Source organism: Euprymna scolopes, chromosome 2 (assembly GCF_053919585.1).
Source record: "Euprymna scolopes isolate OS-2025 chromosome 2, ASM5391958v1, whole genome shotgun sequence".
Classification (NCBI taxonomy): Eukaryota; Metazoa; Mollusca; class Cephalopoda; order Sepiida; family Sepiolidae; genus Euprymna; species Euprymna scolopes.
The window spans coordinates 13968048-13986669 of record NC_136483.1 but is presented as its reverse complement, the minus strand read 5'-3'; the positions used below and the strand labels follow the sequence as shown (position 1 = coordinate 13986669).

The following is an 18622-nucleotide window of genomic DNA, read 5'->3' as shown; positions in this document are numbered from 1 at the left end:
ATACAGTTATCAACCCTTATCATCAAGCGGTTTTTGGGTCTTGATAACAGGTGACCCCTTTTTAAAAACAAAAAAAAACAAAAAAAAAACTGCTTTCTCATCATGGCAAATAAGTTTTCATTTTTCAGCTGGTAATTGATAACTTTGAGGTTTCTTTTTCAGCCACCTCATCTTGAGCACTTTTGATCACTGCGATCATCATCAGGAGTTTTTTGGGGGGTCTTTTTATGAGGTGGTTATTGGCATTCCTCAAATGGGCATGTGAACATGTTGGTTTGGCTTACAGTTGACTTAATGTGGTATTTTTATTAAGTTAGATGTTTTAAATTTTGTATAGTAGATTGTAAGTTTCATTTTCTGATGTTCAATAGGTTTACTATATCAGTGTATTGCTTTTATGTCAAGTTTATGATTAAGGTGAATTTCATTTTTGTAATAAAGGTGAAAAGTTGTTTTTGTTGTGAATTTTTATGTATGGAGTTTATATACAGTTTGATTTGTTGATCAACAATTATATTGGGGAAATTGTTATTGATTAAAGCTTTGTTTTATGTTAACTAATCTATAAATATTAAAGGCAAAACAGCCGCACACGTTTTTGTATGTCAAAGAAAAGCTTTTTTCGCTGGGGTTCTCAACGAGGTTACATTTATTTAGAAGTTTCCTTATACTTCCTAGATTATAATAATTATTTACAAGTTTCCTTATACTTCCTAGATTATAATATAATATCCTTATACTCCCTAGATTATAATATACTATCCTTATACTCCCTAGATTATAATAATTATTTAGAAGTTTCCTTATACTTCCTAGATTATAATAATTATTTACAAGTTTCCTTATACTCCCTAGATTATAATAATTATTTACAAGTTTCCTTATACTTCCTAGATTATAATAATTATTTACAAGTTTCCTTATACTTCCTAGATTATAATAATTATTTACAAGTTTCCTTATACTTCCTAGATTATAATATAATATCCTTATACTCCCTAGATTATAATATAATATCCTTATACTTCCTAGATTATAATAATTATTTACAAGTTTCCTTATACTTCCTAGATTATAATATAATATCCTTATACTCCCTAGATTATAATATAATATCCTAATACTCCTTAGATTATAATATAATATCCTTATACTCCCTAGATTATAATATAATATCCTTATACTCCCTAGATTATAATATAATATCCTTATACTCCCTAGATTATAATATAATATCCTTATACTCCCTAGATTATAATATAATATCCTTATACTCCCTAGATTATAATATAATATCCTTATACTCCCTAGATTATAATATAATATCCTTATACTCCCTAGATTATAATATAATATCCTTATACTCCCTAGATTTTAATATAATATCCTTATACTCCCTAGATTATAATATAATATCCTTATACTCCCTAGATTATAATAATTATCTAGAAGTTTCCTTATACCTCCTAGATTATAATATAATATCCTTATACTTCCTAGATTATAATATAATATCCTTATACTCCCTAGATTATAATATAATATCCTTATACTCCCTAGATTATAATATAATATCCTTATACTCCCTAGATTATAATATAATATCCTTATACTCCCTAGATTATAATATAATATCCTTATACTCCCTAGATTATAATAATTATCTAGAAGTTTCCTTATACTTCCTAGATTATAATATAATATCCTTATACTTCCTAGATTATAATATAATATCCTTATACTTCCTAGATTATAATATAATATCCTTATACTCCCTAGATTATAATATAATATCCTTATACTCCCTAGATTATAATATAATATCCTTATACTCCCTAGATTATAATATAATATCCTTATACCCCCTAGATTATAATATAATATCCTTATACTCCCTAGATTATAATATAATATCCTTATACTCCCTAGATTATAATAATTATCTAGAAGTTTCCTTATACTTCCTAGATTATAATAATTATTTAGAACTTTTTATATACTTCCTAGATTATAATATCTCCGATTTTCAAATGGATGTCGTCTCTACATTTATTTTGATCGACTATTAAAAAATTCCCTCTATTCCATCGTTTCACATGTTTATTTACATGAAAAAGATAAACAAAGCGAAACTAATTGAAGCCAGGACATCCAGAAAGGCAATCAGCTTTGATCAATGTGGAGGAAACCCTTCATATCAGACAATTGCTGTTCATTTGGACACTGCCAGAGCTCCCCCTTTTTTCCCCAACATCATGAGGAGGCAAATAAATAAAATGGCAGAAAGCGGAAAGCTTAACTGGCCTTCAGTCAATGTTCATTTCTGTGCCTGCATGATTCTTAACTTATTCTCTTCAAGTCAACTTTTGATTGACATCGTTGAATTTGAATGCTTTTCACTTCCTCTCATGTCATAGCATAGCTGTAACATGTGAGCTTTTCTTACACTTTCTTTTCTGCCTTTGCGTCACGAGTTCAAGCCTGCCTTTTTCTTCACACACCTGCAAACACCCAGGCACCCCCACTAGTCCATCTGTGTGGGTGTGTGTTTGTAGGTCTCACAAAAATTTTTCGACAGATGGATCAGTATCATTTTGAAGCTCAGAAGCCTTCAGAAGACAAATATCGAAAAATTGGCTCAAAACACTAATTCCTTCACTCTCAACTAGACAGTTTTCTGCAGGTAGGGGTCGGATGTTCTGACGCCATTTCTGCAAGTCATCTTTTCTTTTCGATTGACTATGCTTAATTTGAATGCTTTCGACTTCCGGTCACATCATGGAGCATCGGTAAGACGTTAGATTTTTTATTACTGCTTACCTACTATCACTTTTTTTAAACACCTCTTTCCACCCTAGCTGTTGTTTTGATCCCCTCCCCCCTTTTACTACCACTTTTTTAACACCTCTCTCCACCCAGACTTCCTACTGTTATTTTACACCCCCCCTCCACACACATACACCTCTCCACATCCAGGCAACGCCAGGTACCCTCACTAGTCTACATATATAAAAGCGAAAATGTGTGTGTGTGTATGTGTGTACTTTATGTCTGCAAACGGCTTTTTTCAAGGGGGCGCTCGGTCGGGTCATTCCTTGTTTGCCAGACTTTTATGCGCTATTTTCTAGATTTTTTTTTCGATCGCCGCTTGTTTGTTTCGCTTTTCAGTATAAAAAAGTAATGGACGTTTGATCAATGTTGGTTTTCACCGTCATATCAGACAATTGCTTTCATTTGGACACTTCCCTAATAAACGGGGGAGCTGGTTTTCCTCAGCACGTTGGGGAAACAAAACCAGACAAAGTTGGGTAAACAAATTCAAAAGAACTATCCTGCAGTAAAAGGATTTGACCTCATTAAACACCTGCTAGTTCTTTAGCAAATATTGTTCTGGATAAGGATATAGCATACACATGCTGAATAAGATTTTTTATAAGGGCTAGTTTATATTTTTGTGGGCATTCACAGTGGTAGTTGAGGCAGCTGGAGTTATTTGTTTTGTTTTTTCAAATATGTAGATGCTGTGCATTGTGTAGGGTTAATGGAATCTATTAATACATTATTAATATTAACATGTGTAAATGTTTTATAACCATCTTAGTCAGATTTAGGCGTAGTGTTTAAAAAAATTACTTAACTGTCCTACTACTTTAGAATGGCCCAGAAATGGAAGATCATTTTACTGATCCCTCATTCTAAATTTAAAAATAATTGCTTTTTTTTTTCTTCTTTCTGCCAAGTATTTCATAATGTTCACTTGTAATTTCTTAAAAAAATTTTTTTAAAATGTGGAATCTCATGTGTTTTAAAGGGGTAGCAAATTAAAAAAAAAAGTTAGTTGATAAAATTATGGAAATCTTTAAGTAAAATATCTTTAATTGTACGCCTTCCCAATTAATTGATATCTGGAGGGTGGGTAGATTTTGCTAGTAGGAACATATAAACATATCTAGCTTTATAAAGATAGCAATAAAATATTTTTGAACAAGGAAATATTTGGCTTAGATGTGTGATATACAATTTAGAAATATCTACTTTCTATGATTTTATTCATCCAATTATTTGCAATTACATTTCAATGTTAATCTAACCTTAGCTACTTCCTTTTCAACACGGATACAAACGTGCAATATTTTTGATAACGGATTTCTTGTTTTGAAAGAATTTAATGGAGTTAAAAAAAAAGAAAAAAAAAGAAAAAAAAAAAAGCTTTCTTTTTTATTAGTAACAGGATGTTTTTACCTTCCTCTCAAGAAGGAGCCAATAGAATTTCTATTTAAAATGATTTATTTTTCATAACCTCATAAAGAATAAGTATGGCATACATGATATAAACTGAGAGGATACTCCCCAAAATGGGAACAATTATTGGAGGATAATGCACTTTTTTTTTTGAGCTGAAAGAAGATCAATATTTTGTATGTTAACGAAGAGGTGGGTGGTGAGAGGGTGTTAACAATCATAGAAATCACATTCAAGCCTTAGGAACTTCAAACCAAAAAACATTAAACATAATAAAAAAACAAAACTTTTCTTCCTTCCACTTTTGTGCTACAACAATTGGATACAAGGTTAATTGTTAATAGCCTACATTTTTATCGTTTCTTCATGTGTCTCCTGATTTTCTCAAAATTATTTCATTAGGTTTTCATGAAATTTTTACATCTATCTTCTATATATATATAAAAGCGAAAATGTACGTACGCTTTTCCTCGATGTCTACAAAAGGCTTCTTTCAGAGAAGCGCTCGCTCGCTTCACAACTTAAAACTTTTTATATCATCTATAAATTGTAATATCTCACACTTAACCATGGAGCTTGCCTGTCTATTTAATTTTATTGACTTTCAAACGTTAATTATTCGACATTTCCCACATCGGCACGCGTTACATTCGGTTTTCGGTATAAACAAAAAACGAAACTCGACTCTAATCACTGGCCGAAAGCCAGTGGTCTCTAGAGAGCTAAGTAACGTTTGGTCAATGTCGACTTCGTCATATCAGACGGTAGCTTTCATTTAGAGACGAGATGCTCCCCCTAATAAACAGGGAGCGGGTTTTTAAAAACAAACAAACCGATTTATTGACCTCATTAAAAACTGTCCTGCACAAAATGCTATCTGCTGAATACCTATCGCCGTCACGTCAATCAAAAATGCGCACCTGTTTTTTTTTTTTTTTGACACTTTACTATTTTCCAACTGCGCGTTGTCAAGGCTTCGTTTTTTTTTCACGGGCACCTGTTTTTCTTTGGCTTTTTTTCACACACACACCTACAAACACCCGGGCAACGCCGGGTACCCCTCGCTAGTGAAGTTATAACTATGAGTAAAAAAAAACTGATTGGGATTTTTGTGAAACCTCTTGTTTGTCCCTCAGTGTTAGTCGATTTTAAATAGATTATGTTCATCAAAAATAAATAATTCAAAAACATGGTCATCTTTAAAATCCAAACACTAAATATATATATTACTAATGTCACTCATTGAGCTTGTGTTCTTTGAATCAAAAGAAGTTAGTTTGAAAAAAACAAAACAAAAAAAACAAAAACAAACAAAAAAAAACAGTGAAAATATAAGACAAAATCCAAAATTAGTCTCTTACTTACTATGTCTCTTGAGCTATGAGTTAAATAGTATTACTGCTTGTAACATTTCTTTTTGGTACTATTTCAGATTTATAATTTATATTATTACTTTTGAAACAAATGTAGTGAAGTAAATGAGAGTGACAACATCTATAACGAGCCATGCGTGCATGGCCCCCTCTTGTGTTGCATGTGAGATGACGCCACAAAAAATAGTGAAGAAATGATGAATGCGAGAAGTATGAAGAGCCAACGTTTCCTTCACATTTTCGCCAAGTTTCAGAAAAATCTAATCGAATAGGCAAAAGTTATGGGGTAAAAAGTGTCATTTTTTTTGCAATTTTAGGGCATTTGTGACCCCTTTTGAGCTCCTGTGAACGCAAAAATTGGCCAAAAACATTAATTCCTTCACTCTCAACTAGGCACTTTTCTACAGGGAGGGGGGGGGGTCACTTTTTTTTGCCGATATTTTCAAAAGTCATCACCTCTTTTTGATTGTCTAGCCTTAATTTAAACCTACGTCACTTTCTGTTTGGCAATGGGCGCAACAGCTAATGCGGCACGTTTTTTTTTTTCACATTCTTCACCGTTCAAGCCTGCCTGCCTACTACCACTTTTTTTTTTTTTTTTCTGCCAACCAACACTCTAACACACAACTCCATTTTCTTTTCCGGGCAACGCCGGGCATCCAGGTTAGTATAAAATAGAAGCGAGTGGGGATGGAGGGGGGGGGGGTCAAACAACAGAGAGAAAAGAGATCACTTACAGCTAATTAGAATAAAAACGTTTTTTCAAACATAACTATCCTAAAACTACGTAAATATTTTAGCATGTATTCTGTGATTAAGATAAACAGAAAAAAGGCCTTAAGCTGATAAATGCTAAAATATTTTGGTAACAATATATGACGCTATTGTTGTTAATGGGAATAATAGAAATGATTTGTGTCAAACTGTCATTTACAACATAAACAAAACCATATGTGTTAATGCGCATAGAATAAACAGAGTTGTCTTTTTTAATGCTGTAAATTGTGTATATTTTAATAAAATTGGATAAAGATTTCAACAAAAAATATAAAAGACTAACTCCTGCTTGTTATGACCTTCACCTTCACCGAGGTGCGCGACTTGAGACACACAAAAAAAAACAGCCTCTTAATCACCTGATAACGCACGCGTCACTGTAACGTCCAATGACAACAACAACCTTCTCACTCGACCTGCCTTTTATACCACTATCTCAATCCCTTCTCTTGCGCATGCGCCTGTAGATTCCTGACAACCTCGAGACTTCCGCTTATAAAAATCCAAGTTTTGTTGTCGCGCATGCCTATACAAGGCACAAACACGTGGGCGTTTGTTTTGTTGGTAAGTACTACACTAGTTAATCTATTTGTTACATATTTTGTAACTTAATAAAAAAACTAATATTGAGATCATTTCCATGCTTTTTTGTTTTTTTGTTCATCCATTGTTCGCATCAACACTGATATGTTTTTATTTGTTTCTGGCAATGTGTTATCCTCCGGCCTTCTCCGGATAATACCCCCTCCTTCCCTTATTATACTTAAATGTGGTCAATTAGGTGTTTTGTTTCATGGACTATCAACCCTTTTTTGGGGCTATTTAATGCAGAATAAATCGTTTCGGTAGAACTAGAATTTCAAGTTATTAATATCATTAACAACTTATTTTGGATTCACATGCATGCATAGATCACAAGATGCAGTTTGAGGTTATATCCAGAATAGATTCTATTTAACCCATAGCAGAGACCTAGATGCCTACGATTTGCCGGCCACTGTCTGAGGAGCAAGCATGAATTGGTGAGTGATGTATTGCTATGGACTCCCCGACACGGATGCGCAAGCAAAGGACCACCTAGATTCACGTACATCCAGTAAATAGCACCACCCACCAACTGTGAACGTGAAGATCTGAGGCAGCTGATGGAAAACAGGAAACTCTGGAGAGGAAGAGTCACATTGGTCCAGGCAAAGAGCCCGTCCTGATGATGAGAAATCTAGACAGATATAATCTGTGAGTAATACTAACTCCCCAAACTTCTGAAATCAACACAAAACAGTTTTGTGTGGAAATTATCGATTTAAAATATCATTTTTCTTTCAATGCAACTGCTTATAAGAATATTCTTGGCATGCTTTAAACGATTGCTAATGTTACATTATTCAGAAGTGTTTAAAAAATAATCAAGTTTATCAAAAAATATACGTAGATAAGAGGCAAAAGCAATCCTATTTAAATAGAGAAAAAAAGCTGTAAATAAAAAATAGACTTAAAGATGACCAGAATGCACATAAAGTCAAAATATAAACATTGATGAGGACAACAGTCGAAAGTAAACTAATTTAAATAACTCATCTTCTCCAAGAATTCAAATACTGAACCTGAAGCATTTATAAGAAATAGCATATTTGAAGCCAGATAAAGTTTTCCCTACATTTTAAATGCAACTGCCCAAGTGATCCTGTGAATGTATTTTTATCACAGGCAGACATTATTATAAGCTATCATTTTTTTTTTCATCACTGATGTTCAATTTTACTAAATCCAATTTTATAATATTTACTTAAATAACATCCATAACTAAGTGATTTTCCATAGTTTCAATACAGCGATAAATATTTTAACCATGGAAATATCTTCCTTCTTATTCATTAAAAAAAAATAAATCAATAATAAAAAAAATAACTAAAATAGTTATCCACAGACAGCTGTTTTTGTTGATCGTCAGTATGGCTAGACATGGTGAATATTTGAAGTCAATCACTTGGACAACATCTTACTCATATGTTATTTCCAAATTATGAAAACAAAGGAAATTTTGTTTTTATATTTGTTTACCGGCTATGAATAGAGATCAATTCTATTAATGAAAAACAATGCTTTATGCTAAATGGCAACCATTATGCTGAATGGAGTTTCTAATCTGTATATGTTATAAAAGTGAACTTGTGTGTGTGTGGCCTCTACTAAACTACTGTCAATTTTTATCTACAGACTTGAAACATGATATATATAGGGCATTCAGATTTCTGGAACAAATTTGATTTAGTTTTTAGCTGGTAAAAATAGTGGCTAATGTGTCCAAAGTGAATAATTGGTAGGTGTAAGTCAACTTAAAGTGGTCCTCTACGCATACACAAATATTATTTATATGTTTAAATTGCTTAATTTGTAAAGTTTGATGCATGAAAACTTGGCTCAGATGGTAGCGAATAATGCTGGATAGCTAAATGTTTTGGTTTTGATTCCAGCTGATGGTACCGAAGTCATCTTTTTTTTTTAAATGTGAAATCACTGTTATATATTGGGTACAAGATAATAATCAATAGAGAATTGGCTCTATAATAATAAATTAAAATATATATGTAAGCATATTTTATGACCGAGCAACAATAGATGGCCTGCTAGTAATATTTATATTTCAATTTGTACATTTTTAGAATAGATATCAACAAAATGGAGACATAAGGAGGTGATGAGTGGATATTTTGTAACATGTCTTATGGATGGTCTTATTCTGCTACTTCTCATACAAAAGTTGAAAGGACCTCACTGCTAAGGCCAAAGAAAACTGCTTTAAGAACACCAAGAAACTCTTCAACAAGGTCTCAGACAACAACTTCCACCGAGGTGCGCACAAAAATGCTTTTAACATAAGGCCCATTAGTATATTCTACTTTGTATATTTAAGAATTAAAAAGACAAGATTCAAATCTTAAAATAATGTTTTGGTAAAATAGAAAAACTTTAAAAAAATAAAAACGAACAAAAATGTATGTATTTTAAATACTCCAGGGCAATGCTGGGTTGAAACAACTAGTTCTTTACCTCTCCATATATATATATATATTGAGGAATTAACATTTTATGATAGCTAATAAAAGCGAGTTCATTGTAATAAATTTGTCTAAGATCTTTTATTTCAACTATATTAAAAAAAATAATGTCAGACTCAAGTGGAATTTTCATAAAAGATTCAGAGAATAACAAAATTTCTTCAGTTTGTATAATAAGAATTATTGAAAAGATAAATAACTTCCAATATTGTTTTTTAATGGAAATGTAACTAAGCATAACTAAAGATTTTAAACGATTTATTACTTGTGTAATTTTCAACAAAAGATTTTACATTCAAGTTTATTTTTCCCCTCTTCCTCAAAATCAACAAAGATTAGACCATTCCTGTAATGATCTGGTCTCTGTTGATTATGGTGTAATGATTGTTCTGTGCATTTTAAGAGGTCAAACCTCTTAGGCCTTACATTCTTTCTTTGAGAAAAGGTTAGTTTATTGATAATCACCTGAGATGACTGCTGGAGAATGCTGATGAGGCTTTTGCAAGCTCAAAGAGCTCCTCCTCTGAGGCGCAGAATTTTCAATCCCACTTTCAAATCCTAGTGTCACATTTCTCACGGTGGAAGTAAAATAAAAAGCTTCAAGTTAATCAACAACTTAGCAATACTATTTACACAGTTCTTCAATGACTAAGTTATGCTCAATAATTTTTTGATTTAAAAAGATTGAAAGTCATTTATATCATCTTCCAACATCATCATATTAGACTTAACACACATATATTGGACGGCTTTTAAAAAACTGACTTCTAAACTGACCCATTTTTGATCAGATCATAATACTTTATTTTCTCAAATCTATTATCACTTCCTCCTATGGTTTCCTTCATTTCCTATCAACTGAACTTATTTCAACTGTTCGACATCTAACCAAGAAACTCATCTACTCTTTCAATGTGACTATACCAACAAAGTCTCCTTTTCTGCACACATCTTTTTATACTGTCCAGATTTAATTTTCCTCAAAAGTCATTAAATCTAAACCTGTTTTATAGATTTACATTACACATCGATTGTATAATCCTCATATAATTTCTTTACATGCAACCCATGTCCTGACCCCCATTGGTCAGGTTTCACTTTTAATATTTTTACTAAATTTGTTTTATTTACCAAACTTCTGCAAACATGTTAACGATTTCATTGAATATATAATTTTGCTGTCATGTTCAATTTCACTACCTCTTATATGGAGACTGCAAAAATTGACTCCTACTGAGTAAAAAACAATATTTGTTGAATATTTGAAATTATATTCATTAAAAATATATAATTTTTTAGTTATACTCATTAACAACATGCTGGAATTTTTTAGATTATCTTAAAATGCTGGCATTTTTTAGATTATCTTAAAATGCTGGAATTTTTTAGATTATCTTAAAATGCTGGCATTTTTTAGATTATCTTAAAATGCTTGAATTTTTTAGATTATCTTAAAATGCTGGCATTTTTTAGATTATCTTAAAATGCTGGCATTTTTTAGATTATCTTAAAATGCTGGCATTTTTTAGATTATCTTAAAATGCTGGCATTTTTTAGATTATCTTAAAATGCTGGCATTTTTTAGATTATCTTAAAATGCTGGCATTTTTTAGATTATCTTAAAATGCTGGCATTTTTTAGATTATCTTAAATTTTTAAACTATGTTCATTAAAATATTTGTGGAATTTTTGTAAATTATGTTTATACAAAAATGTTTGTTGAATTTTTTTAGATTATTTTCACTAAAAAAATGTTTATTGAATTTTTTTACATTATGTACCTATAAAAATGTTCATTGAAAGGATGAAGTTGAAGGATACATTTGTTTGAGGTAACAGATCTGATTTCATCATGAATAAAAGAGCCCTCAAGACATAGAATTGCATTATGGTTGAATGAGGAAGCTGGGTAGTGTACGCAGAAATGGAGCGAGTTGAGAAAAGGCTTAATGTGTAAGAATATGTATTTGATGACAAAAGAGCAGACAGAAGAGCAATCTTCTGTCTGCTCTTTGTCACAGAAGAGTGAGCTTAGTTTCTAGATATACTACAAAGGATGATTAGAAGAATAAAGTATTCATTCAAAATAGCAAAACAGATGGCAAAGACAAATATGGATATTGTTGGAATGAAGTGCATTTAAAATGACATTGGGAAAGAATAGGAAAAGTGAGATGTTTGGAAATGCTATTTATGAGAGATTATTGGATACTGAATTTTAATGAAAACAAGAAGTTGCAGAAGCAGTATTTGGATTAGCTATAAGAATTGAGAAAGAAATGGTACAGAAAGCTGTAAGATGAAGAAGAATAATGGGTATTGTTGCCGAAATGTTGATGGTTGCAGATGAAACAGGCATTAAGATGATCACGGACTTGACACATTAGATCATAAAAAAGGTCATCCTGAAGGACTGAAATGATAGTAAAATTGTGAACCACTACCAGGGTAAACGGAAAGCTCTAAATAGTAATCACAGAGACAAAGTTGATGGATGTGGCCCTGAAATTGATTGCGAAGATAATTGAGCAGAAACTCAGATAAAATATAGTTTGGTTTCATACCTGAGCAAAGTATCATTAGTGTTATGCTTATCTTGAGACAACTGCAAGAGAAATATCTTGATAACAAAATGTTTTGTTTTTTGCTTTTGTGGTTTTAGAGAAAATTTTTGGCAGAGTATGAAGAGACGTTGTCCGATAGACTTTACATAAATTAGGATAACCAAATGCTTGTTGAAGGTTGTGTAGTGTATCCGTCACTTTTCATTTGTGTTTTAGAAGCATTGTCCAGGAAGTTTTGTACAAGTTGCTCAAAAGTGGTGCTGTATGCTAACGATTTAGTATTTACCTGTGAAACAATGAAAGGTCTACTTGTTAAGACAGAGAAATGTTCTGGAAAATAAGGGTCTTGGAGTGAATGTTACCAAGATCAAAGTGACAATCCATGATTGTTGTGTTGGAAAACCCCTAGAAAGAGAGAAATTCCTCTGCCCAATTTGTGGAAAGATTCAGATGTAACTCAATTTTTTATAGTACTGTTAAGCATTGGGTACACACGTGCAATGGACAAATGTAAGAACATGGAAACTGATGAAGACTCAAATGTGAAGAAGGTACATTTGGATAGCAAGTCTACGGAGGCTGTTCAGAAATTCTGTTACCATAGTGATACCATTGGAACTTTTATCATTGCTAACCAGTAGAGTTTTACCACTGTTGACCATGGGAAGAACCCACCAGGTATGTATATGCAATGTGATGCATGTAAGTGAAACCTTGCCAGTGAGGGTTGAGGACATGTGTTGCATGGAAAGAAATGATAGAAGAAAGATACAATGTAAATGTGTAATGAGAGTTTTAAAGACAAACTAGATTTGATAACCTCAGAGGAAGATAAAACCTAGACAGTCTGTGCAGAAAAGAAAATGGTCACATTAAAAGAATGGATGAGAGTTCTTGGATTAGTAAATGCAGAACAGTTAAAATTGCTAGAAGAAAGCCAAGGAAAACATGGAAGATAGTTTACTAAAATGAAACCTTTCTAATTATCTATATTTATTATACATGTTTAAGAAATCCATTCCCAAAATGAAAATAAAAACAAAGAATTTAAGCAGACAAGTAAAGCAAGAATTAGAATCCCATCAATATTTGACAAAAGCCATGCAGGTTGGTAGAAAGGGAGCTGGAAGCGGTCATTTGTCATTTTGTTGCATAACTTACCAAAATGTTACTACATTGAAACCAATGCTTCCATCTGCCATCAAAGCCATAAAGTCTACCCCTCAACAGCAACACCTAGCTGATAAACAGAGTTAAATAAATGGGATAGAGAACTAAAAAAAAAAAATATATATATATATACCATGCACGGATACAACTAAAATAAATAAAAATGAAAGATATTTTCCCTTTCACATGCACACAAAATGAAAAAAAAATTTCTTCATTATTTTAGAGATGCTGATTAAATGAAGATGGAAAGAGAGAAACAGACCAGCATAGAGACGGACAGACAGACAAGCAGACAGAATGAGACAGACAGACAAGCAGACAGAATGAGACAGACAGACAAGCAGACAGAATGAGACAGACAGACAAGCAGACAGAATGAGACAGACAGATAGCAGACAGAATGAGACAGACAGATAGCAGACAGAATGAGACAGACAGATAGCAGACAGAATGAGACAGACAGACAAGCAGACAGAATGAGACAGACAGACAAGCAGACAGAATGAGACAGACAGACAAGCAGACAGAATGAGACAGACAGACAAGCAGACAGAATGAGACAGACAGACAAGCAGACAGAATGAGACAGACAGACAAGCAGACAGAATGAGACAGACAGACAAGCAGACAGAATGAGACAGACAGACAAGCAGACAGAATGAGACAGACAGACAAGCAGACAGAATGAGACAGACAGACAAGCAAACAGAATGAGACAGACAGACAAGCAAACAGAATGAGACAGACAGACAAGCAAACAGAATGAGACAGACAGACAAGCAAACAGAATGAGACAGACAGACAAGCAAACAGAATGAGACAGACAGACAAGCAAACAGAATGAGACAGACAGACAAGCAAACAGAATGAGACAGACAGACAAGCAAACAGAATGAGACAGACAGACAAGCAAACAGAATGAGACAGACAGACAAGCAAACAGAATGAGACAGACAGACAAGCAAACAGAATGAGACAGACAAGCAAACAGAATGAGACAGACAAGCAAACAGAATGAGACAGACAGACAAGCAAACAGAATGAGACAGACAGACAAGCAAACAGAATGAGACAGACAGACAAGCAGACAGAATGAGACAGACAGACAAGCAGACAGAATGAGACAGACAGACAAGCAGACAGAATGAGACAGACAGACAAGCAGACAGAATGAGACAGACAGACAAGCAGACAGAATGAGACAGACAGACAAGCAGACAGAATGAGACAGACAGACAAGCAGACAGAATGAGACAGACAGACAAGCAGACAGAATGAGACAGACAGACAAGCAAACAGAATGAGACAGACAGACAAGCAAACAGAATGAGACAGACAGACAAGCAAACAGAATGAGACAGACAGACAAGCAAACAGAATGAGACAGACAGACAAGCAAACAGAATGAGACAGACAGACAAGCAAACAGAATGAGACAGAGCAGACAGAACGAGACAGAGTGAGGCACACAGACGAGCAGATAGAGTGAGACAGAGAGAGAGAGGGGAAAGCAGAGAGAGGCAAGCAAAGTAGCAATGACCAACAAAGAAAATAAATCAGATAAAAACAAAAAATTTCTATTAAATTGCATTACATGTTCAAGCACAAATGAAATGCAAGCAATAGAATATTAAATTTGACATTAATTTACCGGATTTGTTAAAAGTTAAAGCAGATTACACACTGATAATTCTTGTCAGTTAACAAAGTTAAGTAATGTTGAGCCTGGTGAGTATATAGATGGGTGGCCATTTCCCATTTCAAAATAGAAGGTGCTGTAAGCAAACATGCTACTTATACTTGCTGAGGTGTTAGGAAGGAAGGGATCTTATGCACCACCAAGGAGTTTCATAGTCTGAATACAAGTTAACGAGAGTGAGGAAAATATTGTCCAGAGTAACCACTCATTTTTTTAACAACTTATGCTAACAACCTATTCGCTCTACATCTTATTTAATCGCTGAGTCATCGCTTATGCAGTCAGTTTGAAGATCTTAACAAACCTCTCTTGCAGGATCTGCTGTATGTTCAGACTCCACAGTTGTCACACATTTACAAAGAAGACAAAATCTAGAGGTCTAAATATTCCACACAGATGTATAAATAATTATCAGTCTTGCAAGAAGGTTCACACCATCTATTCTGATATAAAACCTAGGAAAAGCATTGCTCATAACAGACTTTAAGCTTAAGGAAGAAAAACTATATTGCTTTTTATTTTTACAAATATATGTAAAAGATTAATACAGTAACTCAAAAATACAACAGTAAAATCTTTTCATATATATTTGACATAAAACTTGATACAAAAAGTTTTTCATTACCCATTTCCAAACATGTTTCAGTTAAATCTATAAATTAGCTAGTCCTCATCAGGCTACTGATGACTGCACCAGTGTTGCTCACTGTCTTTAATTCATTCTTAATTGGTCCTAAACATACACTTATGTAGTTCATTATTAAAAAAGTTCACATCTACATATATATCAGTATATCATATCTAAAAAGTTAAAGATGGTGAATCGGAAATTAGCATCAAGAACTGTTAAATCACTTGCCTCCATATTTTTGTAAAGTGTAAAACTAGTAAAGACTGATATTGCATTTTGTTTGACCAACTGTTTCTAGTTCTTGACTAGTGGCATTGTTTTTCTCAATATTATTCACTTATTTCAGTTGTGCATAAGCATTTTACAGTTTTAACACTTTCTTCTTCATGTATGAGGTCTCAGTTTAACTTTGCCATCATGGGAAGATCGAGATACGCAGAGTCAAATAAAAATCCATATAACACTTTCGGAACTCTAAAGTTATACATGTAAAATATGATAATAAAAAGGACATCTAATAGAAAGGATGAATAATGGCAAACTGATAAAAAGTAAAGACAATGAAAACAAAATGTTTGTGCGTTGGCAAACATAATGAAGTTCTATCATAGAGGAATTTAAAAAAAATTGGACCAAGTAAAAAATAGATACCCTGTAGCAGAAGACAAAGTTTGGCGCACATTTCAAGTGACACCGGTTACAAAATTTTTTAATAATCTTGAAGGAAAAAATATATATTTACAAAACTTAAGGATAAAAAATTTTTTTTTCTATTTACACAAAACTTTTTAATGTAACGGAACAAATAATTTTTTGTTTTCCAACAAACCGAGTCAAAGACATTTTGATATTGAAAAAAAAAAAAAAAAAAAAAAAAAAAAAAAAAAAAAAAAAACATGCTTGAAAGAAAAAAATACAAATAGTTAGGCAAAAATCAAATATCAGATGAGACGCTATTTTGATTTAAATTGTATAATTCAACAACTTTGTGTTATATAAATTTGTTCATTCTGATTTTTGAGAAATAAAGTAAAATTAACATGTAAAAAATAAATGAGGCAGAAACAGATTTGATGTAGAAATACATACATATGCATTTTGCTAATATCTTAACAGTTCTTGTGCTAGTATACTCTATAATTTAATCAATATGATTTTTGACATTATATATATATATATATATATGTATGTATATTAGTGGCCTGGCAAGGCCACAGAGGAGACAATCAAGCAAAAAAAAAAAAACAAAAAAAAAAAAAAAAAAAAAAACAAAGCAAAATTCATCCTCAAGCAACAAAACTAAAGCTGGCTTGCCATGACACTATACAAATGTAGGCAAATTTGGACATATTATTTTGGTTTGAAATATAGATTCTTTTTTTTACCAATTATCATAAAATTTTAATCATAGAATAGTATCAATCTTCAAAAAGCCTGGAAATTTTAATTTAGTTTCGTCCCATAGAACCAAAGATATGAGCATTTCAATATTCAATTTAGCTACAAGTATATATCTATATATGTGTTTTTATTATTTCAACCTCGGGAAATAGATAATATGTAATTAGGAATTAAAGTTAAAAACTCGAGGTTGAAATAATAAAAACATTCAGCTCTACTAAAATATTGAGAACTTTTCCCCCGTTTTTTTTACTAAATATGAATATATTTCCTTTTATATATATATATATATATATATATATATACACACACACATATATATACACACACATATATATACTCACACACATATATATATATATATACACACATATACACACATATATACACACACATATATATATACACACACACATATACATATATACACACACACGTGTATATATATATGCCCTCACACGTATATATATATATACACACACATATATATATATACATACACACATATATACGCACACACACACATATATATATACACGCACACACATATATACACGCACATATATACATGCACACACACACACACACATATACACGCACACACATATATACACGCACACACACACACATATACACGCACACACATATATACACGCACACACACACACATATACACGCACACACACATATATATATACATGCACACACATATATATATATACATGCACACACACACATATATATATACATGCACACACACATATATATATATACATGCACACACACATATATATATATATACACGCACACACACACACACACATATATATACACGCACACTAGTGGTGGGACGATTAATCGGAATCGGAATCGTTAATCGTAAGAATCGTGTATTTTGGGAGGAATCGGAATCGCATCGTTAAAAAATACCTTAATTTTCCGATTCCTTCATTACGATTCTTTAGTCTGATGTTGAAAAAAAGAAAAAATTTCCTGATATTTCTAACCGCAAGAGAGAAATAAAAAGAAACCAAAGAAATTCATTATTAACAGGGCAATGCTTAGTGCCCCTCCCTTACAAGGTCCATTGATTCAGATCTATTGTAATCAAAACTACAAAAGAGTTAACTTGAAAAGAAGTATGCAGGGTTCTACATTGCGAGTAAAAATAAAAAAAACGCTTATCTTTTTGGCGATTGTTTTTTTTTTTACTGACAAATCTTCTAATAGTGAATGAAAATGCTTTTTCAACTTATATTTTCTTAAAATAAAACGAGCAAAGTCAAATTATTTAAACAGTAAAAGGTTTAATAGAACAATATACTTTTTTTTTCTTTTTTTAAAAGAAGGCTTTTGAAAGAAATATCTTTGATCACGTTGTATTATTTCGCAAAGTTTTGACAGTAGTCGGTTTCTTTTGAAGTTTCAAAAAAATCGACCCCATACCTATCTCTTCCAAACCTAAAGTTATTAAATAACCCCTTCGTTAATTTAAGGGTAATTAATTCAATTCAGTCAAGTTTTTTTTTTTTTTTTAATTTCATTGAAATAAAATCCATTATTTTTTTTTTCTCCAGAAAGATAAAACCCTGAATTTGATTATATTAAAAGCAGAATAATATAATCTTTTTTCTAGAATTTTAAATTGAAAATTAAAAGTGTTTTGCGCAGTTTTTTGCCGAACGAAAAAGAAATTAATATAT

At 32.2% G+C, this 18622-nt stretch overlaps 1 protein-coding gene across 6 annotated transcripts in view; it reads right to left on the bottom strand.

Annotated features, from left to right (window-relative positions):
- Positions 1 to 18622, bottom strand: part of LOC145288790 (lysM and putative peptidoglycan-binding domain-containing protein 2-like) — a 155278-nt gene that overhangs the window by 28889 nt on the left and 107767 nt on the right. For 2 of the 6 annotated variants that reach the window (XR_013869300.1, XR_013869301.1), the window contains exon 3: positions 13177 to 13255. The exons of the other annotated variants lie outside the window; for them this stretch is intronic. The gene's annotated coding sequence lies outside the window, so the exon portion shown is untranslated. The remainder of the gene's footprint in view (positions 1 to 13176; positions 13256 to 18622) is intronic. 6 annotated transcript variants of the gene reach the window in all.